Raw genomic sequence first — 15,000 nt, forward strand, 5'->3', positions numbered from 1 at the left:
GTGTGTGTGTGTGTTTGGCCATTTACAATAGAAGCGAGAAAACAAAACTGGGCTTTCCCTTGAGGAAAAGTATAACTCATACTGCTCTCAAGTATACGGAGTTTCCATGGAGAGAGAGAGAGAGAGAGAGAGAGAGAGAGAGAGAGAGAGAGAGAGAGAGAGAGAGAGAGAGCAAGGTCATTAGCTTTATACTCTTAAAAATACGAGACATAACAAACCATTGTAGAACTTGGGGCAAGTTTCAGGTGAGGCTAATGTAGTGTGTTTAAGCATCTCTTTCCCCCCGAAACTAAGCTCATTACTAATCCCAAGTAGCAACATAAACACGGTGGGGGCAACAACGTGCTAAGGCACCTGGGTAATATTTCAAGTAGAAAAAGAAATTCCCTTTTTATTCTTTTGACCAAGAACTCATTAGGTCGAATTCCATTCAACGTATTAATAGCTACTTGGACATTACGACTCGGAGAGGTTAAGTTACATACAATGGGGTCCATGTGAATGGGGGCCTGTGTGGGTGGGAATGGGTGAGGGGAGTATGGGTGGGGTGGTGTGGGAAGGGTATTATCTAGAGGACCAGTGAGATAGAATGGAACAAAAGTGGAAGATCCTCCCAACCCCCTTTCACGATTCTTCTAAATTTTCAAGGTATCCGTTATGGTCATTCGTCTTGACCATCTCTCCATTCCCCCCATTCCCTTCTCCTTCCTTTCCCCTCCCTTCTCCTCCCTTTTTCCTTTCTACTCTGATCACTCTCCCTACCCACAAGCTCTTCCTCCAAGGTAAGAGGAGCAGTAGTCCTGGTGGTTAGAGCAATAGAGGAAAGGAAGCGTGGGTCTTCCAGGTTCACAGAGGAGTTGGGTGTCCCAGCGCTTTTGTTCCTTCCTTGGTGCGCTAATCCGTGATGTCACTGGCTCAGGTCTGCGTAATCCTGTTTATTCGGGTATTTTTCCCCACGTAACCAATGGGAAATGTTTGTGACTACAAATGGGATCAATATTTCTTACAGGGGAATTCTCGGATTACGTTGACAGCTTAGCATCAAGGGCACTGGAAACTATGGAAATGGTCATTCCTTTATATGGCAAAATTACAGTGTGTTACAGAAAATGTATTTCAGTGATCGTGCCCGTCCTATGAATAGTTAGGTAACTGGTATATATTCTCTTTGGTAAAACCATGCTTGATTTATTACCAGGATAGTCTTAGGTGTACATTATGCACTAGGGATTACGTACATTATACACTTTTCTGTATAACGCAAGGTAAATAATATAATTCAGAATAAACTTAGCTATGATAAAACGAAAATTGCAAGTCGTAGTTTTACTAACAAGATAAACCAATTATAATCATGGTATTGATAGTGATGATAATAGTATTACGATTGTCTGCAAAATATGTATAGGGCATGAAATTGTACTAAAATAATAAATAATGTATATACATGTATATATACTGTATATATGTGCGTATGTTTAAAATGTACTTAATAAACTTGTGTGTATGTTTGTGTGATAATAGTATTACAATGTCTGCAAAATATGTATCGAGCTTAAAATTGTCCTAAAATAAAAAATTATGTATATACATGTATATATACTATGTGTGTGTGTGTGTGTGTGTAATATTGTAAATATGAAATGGCACAAAAATTACGCAGGGAAGATTTTACCATTGAGAAAAGAAATGCGAAGCTTCAGCTTGGCCTTGAATAGGCTGAACAAATGTTTCTGAGTGCCATGCTTTTCAAATGAATCTTCAGCATTAAATTGTCATGTCTAGTAGTGATGTGGAACTCAGCACTTATTTACTGTTTCCTAGCCGGTGTTTCAAACTACAATCTACGTTTTTCGCGAAATAACTGTACAGCAAAGCAAAGGGATGCTTAAATTTGTGTGTGTATGTATATATATATATTGTGTTTTGTATTTTGGATGCGTGTAAGCTCATTTTTATGAAGTACCGCTAGTTATTCGAGAGATGCTAGTTATTTATAATCTCATCTTCACACACACTAAATGTATCGGTGTATTTGCTGGCCTGTATATCCATTATATATATATATATATATATATATATATATATATATATATATATATATATATATATATATATGTAATGTTTATTATTTCTTTCATCGGGGAGTTTTATAACATAGAAAGAGCAATAATCACAGTAAAGAAAAAACTATGCATTCTCTTGCATGTGTGCTTTATAGGAGGAGAGAATAAGCGTTAAGTGACGAACCGCAATTTAGTCAGGATAGAAACTGTAACAATCTTAAACTTTAAAAACAGGACAACGACAATGGTGGAATAACCAACAGAGACGCATAGACATCCACACATTTTTATAAGATACATACATATATATATATATAATATATATATATATATATACATATATATATATATTATATATATATGTGTGTGTGTGTGTGTGTGTGTGTATATATGTGTGTGTGTGTGTGCGTGTGTGTGTGTGTGTCTACTGCTTATTCCACAGTTATCGTTGACCTTTCTTGAAAGTGTAAGATTATGTTACAATTTTTATCTTGACTGAGATTGCGGTTCATTTTTGTTAACGCTTATTCTCTCTCCTCACAAGCAAACATACAATAGAATGCAGTTTTTCTTTACTTTAATCATTGCTCTTTCTTTGTTATAAAACTCCTCGGTGAAAGAAGTTATAAAAACTTTTTTAAAAAAAATGTTCTCCTCTTGACAAGACGAAGAACCTGAATATTATAAAACATAAAACTCGAATGGTGTTTCCGCACAGTACGAAACTTAGGAGTAAGAATGCTTGGTATTAGTGCTATTTTTTTTCTTTTCTTTTTTTTATCAGGGCATTCAAAAGTTAAATGCCAAGAAGAAGGACATTTTTCTCCTTTTATTATTTTTTCGTTGGCTGCTTGCAAAGACCAATTTCCGCCGTTTCTCCTTTGTACTTTTTCCATTTTTCTGCTTTGGTCTTTTTTTGTTCTCCACCCGACTTCCTCTATCTCTTTCTCAGTGATGAAATCGAGAAAAAGATTTCATTTGTTTACTTTCATTTCCCTTCATAAGTGTGGCTTGATACTCTCTCTCTCTCTCTCTCTCTCTCTCTCTCTCTCTCTCGTCTCTCTCTCTCTCTCTCTCTCTCTCTCTCTCTCTCTCTCTCTCCAGATTGACTTTTATGGAAACACAGTATCTCCACTTTTTAGTTCGGTAATACACACATAGATAGATGTATTAATGCATACGATATATATATATATATATATATATATCATATATAATAGATATACATATATTATATATGTATTATATATATATATATATTATACATATATATATATATATGTGTGGTATATATATATATATAATATATATATATATATATATATATATCTCCAGATTGACTTTTATGGAAACACAATATTCTCCACTCTCACTTTTTAGTTTGGTGATACACAAAGATAGATAGATGTATTAATGCATACATATATATATATATATATATATATATATATATAATATATATATATATATATATGTGTGGTGTGTGTATATGTATACTATGTATCATGTATATGTATAGAGATATAATATATATGCATAATATATATATGTATATATATATATATATATATATATATATATATAATATATAATATATATATATAAATAAATGGACTTTTTTTTATCCAGCTTTGGCTGACGACACAGAAGTCGACGCATCACCAGGTACATGATTCAGAACTATCGACAACAAAAGCACATTTTGTTTCACGGTAAATGTCCGAGTATTAATTTCTTTCATAGAATGGAACAGGAGAGAGAGAGAGAGAGAGAGAGAGATTTGTAACTTCGCCTGCTGTGCCATTGATGTAACCTCCTCCTCCTCCTCCTCCTCCACCTCCTGGGCGTCCGTCTTCCTCCACCTTATCTCACTCGGGAGAGAAGCCTCACCCCAGGGGCAGTGCAATTCTTCAAAAGCGTGCCCGAAGGCGACGGTAGTATGATAATTAATGGGGCTTAAGGATGGTATTACCGCCCCCATAGCTCTTCCCCAAAGGGCAGTTTGTGGGGAAGGAGGGAGGACTCACCTGGTGGGGTTGTGATGCAGGATGCTTCTTCGTCCACAGGTGCAAATAATACCTAGAGGGGAAGGGGAGAAGAGGTGAGGGAGGAGTGAGGGAGGGGAGGAAGGGGGAGGGAGGAGTAGGCTGTACTAGGTATGGGAAGAGATTGGGATGATAAGTACCATAATGAAAGGAGCTTTATGATCATGATTATAACCGTGGCATTGATATTTATTACTATTGTGATGATAGTGATGGTAAAATATAATGAAAATGGTGTGTCTTTTTATGCTTATGTATGCATCGACCATGCTGAAGTGATGAAATTATTTAGTGTAAATAATCTTGCATCTCTATAGGAATTTATTCCATGTATGTACGTGTACGCATGTATTTTGGCACATTATCAAAGATTGTCAATCTCGAGCTTCCCACCTGGATACCGAAGCTGGATTTCATCGTTGGACAAATATATGTAGAGCCATTTATCCTATTAAAGCACCATGAAGTCTAATCAGTCGTCCATTAAGGGCGAGTATTGGTCTCTTAGACTGTTTTTATGTTGCCTATTAAACAATTGGCTTTTTAACCTGAGATTTTAAAACAGTAGAAATGTATGTATGTGTGGATAACATCATGAGTAAATGTATTTCCTCGTATTTTTATTTGTTCTATAAATAGTTCTTTATTAGGTTTCATCCCTGATCAGAGAGAGCATGATGCCAACAATGTTTGTTTTTTTGTAAGGAATCAGTTTATAGCATAATGGTTTGTTACACATAAATACTTACATGCATGCATACACATACAAACGCTCATTCAAATATTTATATATGTATATATATATATATATATATATATAATATATGATATATATATATAGTGTGTGTGTGTGTGTGTGTGTGTGTGTGTGTGTGTGTGTGTGTGTAAGGATAGGATACAAAAATAGGAATTACACATAATATAGAAAAAAGAAAAATCCCAGATTTGAGATTGGATAAAAAAAGAAAAAGAAACCTAAGCTAAAATAGGGTAAAAGACGTCCCGATGCCATACGATTGCATTTGAAGTGCCATTCGCTTTTAATGTAGTGTTTGAGCAGCTTTGCTTTCTGTTTAATATTCTTTTGTTGGGGGCGGGGGGCGGGGGCGTGGGGGCGGGGGCATCGCTGTTTATTGCTTTGCATGGAGCTGCGCATCAGGCCGGTAATCGAGAAACAGTCATATGTAGAGTCTCTTTTGAAAAAGTATGAATGGACGAATTCTAGCACAATGAGGGGCTTAATTATGCTATTGTCAGTGCATTTAATTAGCTTTGTCGATGGAATATGCCCGGCTTCCAGTTGATAAAATGACCGACGGAAGAATCTAGGGAAGAATTTTTATCAGCGTAATAACTGGGTCACTAATGGCTGCGAATATAGAAGAGGGTTCTCGCTGGCTTTTGAAGAGGATGCAGCCATTTTCATTATAATACACACACGCAGACCACACACACATCTATATATAATTATTATATATATATATATATATAATGTGTGTGTGTGTGTGTGTGTGTGTGTGTGTGTGTGTGTGTGTGTTTGTGTTACGTATGTCAGTGACGTATGTTTATTGGAGACTTTATATTTGGGGAAAATAAAACGTCCCATATCTTTCCTTAGGTGGTTTTGAAAGAAAAGTTTAACATGTAATATATATATATATATATATATATATATATATATATATATATATATATATATATATGTATATATATGTGTGTGTGTGTGTATGTGTGTGTGCATTTGTCGGTGTTTGTGTTTGTTCTCAGTTTTACTGCACCGTGATTCGTCCACAATTCAGCATGAATATAAATATGGCAGCAGCCATTGTTGTTATGTCTCTGGAGTCATTCATTGTCAGGGAACGGTTTAATGTTGAAAATAATAACTGATTGTGTACACAAGTACGCCCACAACAAAGTTGTATTTCGCATTTGCCCTTTTATTTGTGTGTATGTCCGTATGTCTGTCTACTGGATATTCGAAAATGGTAGTGATGGATTACCATATTCTTTTCATTTGTTAGTGAAAGCACTGAAGAAGAGAAAAGTAAGAAAAGAAAGGGAAAAAAGAAGAGATCAAGGATGGGGAAAGGTGTGAGGAAAGAGGAGTCTCTTTTCACAAGCACATAGGAAGAACTGGTGTGTAAGGAGACTGGCGGAGGTATGCGCTGTTTTGAGTCATTTTTTTTCAAGTGATAAGTGAATTTACCGTAAGAAGTTGCCAAAGTTTAGTCATTCTGAAGGCGCTGGTACAGTGTTGACTAGGGATAAAAAGTCTTAGGTAATTGCGTCAGAAGCTTGAAATTTACTTGATAAAAAAAACTATATTTGAATGTTATGAAGAGGAAAAGCTGGACGTTGGGGTTATAAATGTCATTGTAGAATCAGAGGGTCACTGATCTAGTTTGAACTTATGCTGTAGTTAGATTTATTCTTGTTACAGCGATGGAAAATGATTCACATTAATGTAATACTTAGGGGATGGGGGCGGAATCAATTCCACTATTTTGTGCCTTTCGTGTAATACAGAAGTCTGAATTGAAAGTGATACAGATTCTGACAGCTCCAACCCTTATAACTTTTTTAATTCTGAACTATGAATGACAGGCTGTAATACAAATACATAAATGTAGATTTGATTTTTCATTACCAATACGATTAGTGGAAGTAATAGTAACATCACTTTGTGGTAAGGCCTTCTCGACATCCATACCGAGCTCTCTCTCTCTCTCTCTCTCTCTCTCTCTCTCCTCTCTCTCTCTCTCTTTGAAGGTCTAGGCTAGACTGGGGACTAAAGCTGTCCTTTCCGTAAACCACCTGAATAGAAGTATACTAATGTTGGTCTCATTACAGGCATGTGTTATTTGCTCATCGTTTTGCCCGATTAGTTAACGTATTCCATTCCAGCTTGAAAGGGAACTTATCTCCTGAGCCCACCCACATCATATTCACCATGATTGCTATCAGTATACGACTTCCCCAATAGCACTTCAATCTAACTACCTCTGTTGCTAGTAGTAACAATAGTTCAAGAGAAGGTTGCCCGTTTTTTTTTCTATCACTAACATAGGCCTACGGTCATTTATTTCAAGGTTTACATCTGTTTTGATCACTATGATTATGCCCCGCGTGAGTTAAGCACCCTATTTGTCTCTAATTGCAGAACCCATTTCCACTGTCTATTTGGGTGGATTACTCACCGTGATTTATAGACCGAATGTTATGACTTCTCCTGTGCAATACCTTGAAATGTCATACGTTAACTGTGGGTTATTTATGTGTTTGCTAGGTTTTTCTTTGTGCCGTTATTATCGCTAAACAAGTCTAATTAATATATATATATATATATATATATATATATATATATATATATATATATATATATATATATATATATATAAAATGTGTGTGTATAATTGAATCACGAATATTTGTAAACGTGATGAATATATAAATAAAGGGCTGTTACCTTTATATATATATATATATATATAGTATATATATATATATATATATATCTATATATATATATATATATATATATATATATACATATATACTTACACCAGGGTGGATTTTTTTTCACCCTTTTAAGGACTTGTGTGGTTATGGGCATTATTATTATTATTATTATTATTATTATTAGTTATTATTTAATTATTATTATTATTATTATTATTATTATTATTATTTTGGTAGAAGACCCTCTTTTAAGGCAAATACTGTTAAAAAGAATGGCAGCAGAATTAAGCGAGGCTTGATTATTTTATATCGTAAGGAAAATAGAAAAAGCAATATTATAAAAATCAACTCGCTTAATTCTGCCATTCTTTTTAACAGTATTATTATTTATTATTATTATTATTATTATTTATATTATTGTTATATTATTATTATTATTATTATTATTATTATTATTATTAGATTATTATTATTATTCTTATTATTATTATTATTATTACTTGACATTGTTGGATTTGAAGGTACTAAGTACTATGAATGTTATATGAATATTTTGAATATAAATATTAGCTAATACCGACTTATAAATCGTATATGATAAAGATCAAGATGGTATTTATTGCTAAGTGGTTTTTTTCCAGCTGTAGGTCACTTAAGTGTTACATGAATGTCGTAATTTTTAGCCTTTTTCGTTATAATTATCTAGATTAGAGATTTAAATCTTCAAAATGGAGGGTATTTGGTACGTTGATTATGGTCAGTAGTTGTAATAATTATACTTTCATTCAGAAGTTTATTTTATTTTATTATTTTTTGTATTCTTCTTACATTCTTGGCAAGTTGTGGGTATTAAATTGTAAATTGTTGAAAAGACAAAATACCAGCGTTTTTATTCCACAATGTGATATATTCTTCGAAGGTGATAGCGGTCTGTATGACCTATAAGAAAAATAAAACTTGAGATTTTCCATTCTTAATTCTGATGTAGGATTTTGAATTTGGTATCAGGGGTAGGAATGTTTCTTTAACGACAGCTAACTCATTTAAGGTGTTATGTTCCATCAACGTAATGAGAAAGTCCTATAAGGTTTTTGAAGACCGTTCTCTCCTGAGATGATATTTTTCTTCTTTCATGCAACCTTGTTTTCAATATTCTTCTTCGATTTGATTTTCAGCATCTTGAATTGCTTGATAAATACATAACTTCCATTAGACTTCTTATTCCAGATCTCATTCATTTGTGGCACCATCGTTCAGTTAGCTCGCTCTGCATGCTTTATGATTATATGGCATCTGTAAATCAGCTATTGCATTCACACCTTTCCGAGACTTGACGATCCAGCACTCCTGCAATTCATTTTAATTCTAATTGTCGTGCTTTCTGTTTTGTGAGGTTCAGTTCAACACAGTTTTCTGGAAGTTTCATTGCAGCGGTGACCGAAGTATGAAGTAAGTTAGAATAAGCGCAAATGCATTTTTATTGAGCTGGCTCACATGGGTCTCGTTTCATTGTTTTAGTTGTTTTGCCTCATTTATTATTCTTTGCTCATCTACATATAAAGTTTTATGCACGTTATAGTTTATTTTTCCTTTATTTTTCCTTATTGGGCTGCTTTTGCAAGTGGAATCCCTCAGGATTGTAGCATTCTGCTTTTCCATCTTTGGGCTGGGACTTAGCTAATAGTTGTAATGTTTGTACGATGTTGATGGCCATTGTTGTGACGACAGTTTGTTGATGGAAATCAGTCGACCAGTAAAACAGTAGAGATCGGATACATTTCGTGAACCAGTAAATAAGCTCTTGGAGTATTGCTGGTGTTTCGTCTGTTACGCTGCGTGGAGTAAAACTCACTGTCAGATGTGCGAAGAAGTCTGACATTTCAAATGGAATATATAAATTTTATGTATATTTGTGAAACCAGGTGTTTATGTATATTTGTGAAACCAGATTTACGCAGTTTTTACCGTTGCTGATGAATATTGGAGAGAGAGAGAGAGAGAGAGAGAGAGAGAGAGAGAGAGAGAGAGAGAGAGAGAGAGAGAGAGTGTGTTTTTCGTATATTTTCTTTATGTTCAAGGAAATGCGAAATACTGGGAAATGTTTTTTTTTTTGTTCATAAAGGTGTCTTGCTGCTTATTTTAGAATCGGAATTCCAAACTATCTTTGCTTTCCAGTGAAAGTATTTGGACTGGTTTTTTTTTTTTTTTTTTTCTTTATGGTTATTGGAAGATCCCGGATGAATGTCATGGTTTTCCGTTTTTCATAAATGGCGATATCGAAGTTAAAGGTGTTCACTATTTTTGGTTAATATAATGCAGTTTCTTCTTTTGCATTTGAAGAAACATTGAATCGTTGGCATTATCAAGTCAACTCAAATACCAAAATCGTCTGCTCTGCTAGACTAAGTAATTTCAAGGAACCTGCCATGTGAGCGTTAGTTGATTGATGATGCATTATTACTACTACAGTAACTAAAGGCTTAGAAAACTCAGTGCTCGGTGAAGTAGACGGGTGGGTTCCATCTCTGTGAATATCATCACATATTTTCAGTGGCCCTGTCATTATAAGGGAATTTACGTGAACCGCAATCGACTGCTGCGGAAATGTAAACTCACATTGCATGCAGTGTCCCGTTTTCTCTCCCGGTTATCGCATGAATTGCAAGCTCTCGTAAAAAATGAAGCCCGTTAGATATAGCACCCAGTAGGGTTTTTTTTTTTTTTTTTTTTTTTTTTTTGTTTTTTTTTTTTTTTTTTTTTTTTTTTTTTTTTTTTTTTGAGGTGAGGGGGCTGAGGGCCAAGCTTATTCCCATAATCAGCCTTTCAATCCAGGTAGTTTGTTGCAAACTGCAATTCGGTAAAAGTCTTATCCCTCGGAACAGGACAAGCCTTATCCACGATAGCCTCTTAGCTAAGTCTGCCTCTTATAATATGGGTAGCCTTTCAAGCAAAAGTCCTTTAGATAAGGCAGTCTCTTAGGCAGACCCTTGGAAAAGAGAGGGAGTCGATAAGAAAACCTCTTAGATAACTATTCCCTAGATAAGACATCCCATTGGGGAAGACATTCCAGCCAATAAGAGAGAGTAGATAAGAGATTCCCGCAGTGAACCATAGCCAGATAGATCATCCCTTTTACCCAAAATGGACACCGTTCTTCCTGTCCGTCTGCGCGTTTCAGTCTGCCCTACGAATGTCCTTCATTGATCAAGTTGATTTATTAAGACAGGAGCATTTGATTCGTCGCCACTCTTTTCCAGAATCTCCTCCTCCTCTTCCTCCTCCTCCTTTTCCAGTTAAAAGCGTTTGATGTCACTGAGCCAATTGCATTATTGTTTCTCCCTCGTTCATTCGGGATTTAATTAGGGTAAGTGAGTCTCTCTCTCTCTCTCTCTTTTTACAGATCTCTTCTATGTGGGGTTTACTTGAAATTCATTAATATCAGTCTGCACTTATTGCTCGGTTGGTAGACCCTTCCCTACCAGCGTTTGGTTGTCGTGTATTGGTGGATTGCATTCGTTCTCTCCCATTTATTTCCACTGCGTTCGTTCTCCTTCATGCGTTTTTCCCTATTGCTATATTTTCACTTCGCCAGATTACGTTTTGCGGTCATTCTGGTTCAGACGTCAACTTTTTGCTTTATTTCTACTTATTGCGTTTTATTTTTATATTATTATTATTATTGCCTCATTCGTTTACCTTTAGCATTCATTCTCCCTCATGCCCTTGCATATTGCATTCATTCTCCATCATGCATTGCCAGATTACTTCCATTGACAACAAATATGTCGTGGTTGGCGTTCTTCTTCTTCTTCTTCTTCTTCTTCTTCTTCTTCTTCTTCTTCTTCTTCTCCCTTACGAACATTATCCTCCTCCATGTTGGAAAGATGAGGTAAAGGGGGTGGGGTTTGTGTGTGATTTCTGTAATGAAGATATTGATTAACATTTAAGCATTATTATTTCATATGATGCTCATTCCCACCCTTGAGCTGGAAAGGATGGATGAATCAATCCATAATAAGATGCTGGAGTTGTTTAGTTGCTCTCTGTCCCTCGCCCAGGTGTAGCAACATTATTTAATGGGGATTGTCTGTCCGAAGGGAATTTATCTCTCGTTTTTATAATGCAGTTCCGTAGTCGTACAATTCCCTCATTACACCATTGTTTCGTTTTATGATTTTGCTTCCCTTCAGCGCAAAGGGTAGGGGGTGGGGGTGGGGGGTCTTGAATGAATTTAAAGGGCAGGGAGGGAGTCTTGAATCAATTTTCCTCACGAATGGTATCCAGGGGTGGGCAAACTTTTCAGTGCAAGGGCCACATTCAAAAATTTACAATTTATAGGGCCGCATAGTATATTAAGCAAAATAATTATTATTCAAAATAGAAAAAATAAAACTTTACAGAAAAATGCAATTAATTTTCAATAATTAATATTTTAAAGTACAGCAGAAAATCCACATGAAATCCATTTATTTAAAAGACAAAGTAATTCAGTTGGAGAACAGTTTTTGATAATTACTATTTTAAAGTAGGAACTTCACATGAAACACATTTGGAAGACAAAATAGCCCTTCACTTTCAAATTTACTAATATTTGGCGGGTAGGGAGTTAGTTTGCCCACACCTGTTGTATATACAGATATTAAAGGAAAAGTGGGCATTGGTTTTAAAATCTAATATGATTTCAGGACGGAAAAACTTTCTGTTGGTTAAAGAAAAATTTTTTTTCTCTCTCTCTCTATCCCTAATATATTTATTATGATCACGTTTGATAAAGAAGGATGATACCTTCTGAAATGTAATTGTATAGCTCCAGGAAATATTAACTATAAAAGAAGACTTTTTCTCAAAACTTGGACGCTCTATAAAAAGGAATGGGAAAGTTTACATGTTACTGTGATCACAGGCAGCTCTGAGATAGTTGGACTGATCTTTTGAAAGGTCGTACCGCTATGGCCCGTGATGTTATTAATGATGAGAGTAATAAAGTCTAAAATGTCCCTACGTTTATGCTTATTGCTATCAGATATACTACTCGCATTGCTGTTCTTACCACAAGAATTACTAACATTACTTTTAATCCTATTGTTTTTATTATACTGGTTTAGTTGCTGGTGTATAATGTGTTAATCTATTCTAATTTCCGTGCATATTAGCAGAAGCCCACATGTTCTGTGTCACATAGATAGAAAAAGAAATAAAATTGCTAAGCCTGCCACGGCTAATCCTTTCGCGCTCGTAGACGGATGATGTGCTACGTGTGAAGGCGTAGACAATAGCTGTTACTTAAAAAGAAAAAAAAAAAAAAGGCGAAAGGAAACCGACGTAAGTCATCGCAGTCGTAAAATAATAGTCCACCTTACCTGAAGTGAGACCTCGGCGAGTTCTCCCAAACCGAGGTCACATCCTTTCCTGTAATAAACTCCCCTTCATTCATTACAGGTGTGGGACTCGATATTAGAACCAGGGGATATAGAGACAGAAAGAGAGATAGAGATAGATAGATAGATAGATATGTAGGAGAGAGAATTGCTAAAAAGAATTCCAGCATTACTGGAAAATGGCTACCGCCAGATATCGATAGCAAATGCTTATCCCATAAACTCACCAAAATATTATTTACAAGTTTAGTCACAAGTTTTAAGAGAATTCCGTGAATAAAGAAGTAATGTTTATGCATTTACGGCTTTTATTTTATATATATATATATATATATAATATATATATATATATATATATATATATATAAAATTCCGTGTTGGTAAATAGAAAAATCTATCTAAGTATTTTTCGACCTAGTACAGCGATTTGTTTACGTTTATACTAGAAATAGGCAGCCTTTGCTTCATAATGGCTGATTATTACAAACACGAAGCCGCAGTGCCTGGTAATCGTCTAAATCTCAGAGAGAGAGAGAGAGAGAGAGAGAGAGAGAGAGAGAGAGAGAGAGAGAGAGTTAATAAATGCACGAAACATGTTAAGCCTGGTAATATACTTTTCCAGACCACATGAGATTTGTAACAACAAACATCTTGTTGTGAGACAACTGCTACTTCAAAGTGCTTATCTGTTTCCAACATTATTGGACGAAGAATATTGTGCCTGGTAGTTTTGCAGACCTCACGAGAGAGAGAGAGAGAGAGAGAGAGAGAGAGAGAGAGAGAGAGAGAGAGGGCAGACAGTTGTGAAAATAAATATGCCATTGTTAAGCCATCATCCATCGACTAAAGAATTGTGATCCTGTACATTATGACCTTGAAGAGGGAGCGAGGAACCTCTCTGTCGGCCAGATCGTTATTTGGGGGGTAGGCCTATGGACCTGTGGGAAATTCGACACATCGTATACTTCTTTTCGATGAAAGGAAAAGTGGCAAGAAGTATAATGTAAGAGGGAGAGGGGAGAGGTAGAATAATAATAATAGACAAGTCTTGATATGTGGTCTAAAAATGATAATGGCCGAGTAGGCGATGATAAGGCGGGAAATGCGATTTCAATAGGCCTATGTGACTTAGCAAGTTGAGAGAAAGGAGAAGCCGATAACGTTGATGCCATAGGCCTTTGTGGCTGGAAATTTGAAGAATGGAGGGAAAAAAGAAATATAGGGTGAGTAGAGAGAGAAAAGATATATATATCGATTAGATTAAATTCCCCGCCTTTAAAAGATTTATTTATGTATTTTTATGTAGTTTTATTTATTTTTCTTGAGGGAAGACATGATTTTTATTGCTATCCTAAATTAAATGTATGTGACTTTTTCATTAAGAGATAAAAATTTTATTCAGGAAAATTTTTTCTATTGCATCGTGAAATTAAAATTCTGTATTTTTCTTTTCTCATTTTTGGAGGGTGGGTGGTGTTGTGGGGCGGGGGTATTGTGGGTGAGGGTACGAATACCAAAAACTATAGAGCCGACGTGCAACTGAAGCGGTCTACTATTTGCATACTGATTAGGTCACTTAAAAACTTCAGTGATAAACATGCCAGTTTATTACCAAGGGAATAAGTTCAGAGTTCGATAAAGGGTTTTTGCTATTTTGTATTTTTTTTCTGTATTGAACGTTTTAAAGTAAAGATGCATTGTATGCCCATCAGGTACGAAAACTCCAAATTTATGGAATTATCTCAAATGGTGCATTAGCTCGGATATATTTCACGGGTGGTGTTATTTCTTTAATGGATTGAGAGCGAATAAATTAACATGGATAAAAGGAGGAGAGATTGGCGGAAAAGCTCTAATGATATTATTTTAATAACTCAATTGACTCCCTAGATATTTAAGATGCAACGTAATCGTCATACAAAAATTCCCCCTCCCCCTCTTCAGAAGTTAAACATCTTGGTTAGCCATGAACCAGCATTTTTAACACCCCCTCCCCCCACGCACATAAAAAAAAAGATTGACGATAAGAAAAATAAAGAAATATGAAGT

Source organism: Macrobrachium nipponense, chromosome 19 (genome assembly GCF_015104395.2).
Source record: "Macrobrachium nipponense isolate FS-2020 chromosome 19, ASM1510439v2, whole genome shotgun sequence".
Lineage (NCBI taxonomy): Eukaryota > Metazoa > Arthropoda > Malacostraca > Decapoda > Palaemonidae > Macrobrachium > Macrobrachium nipponense.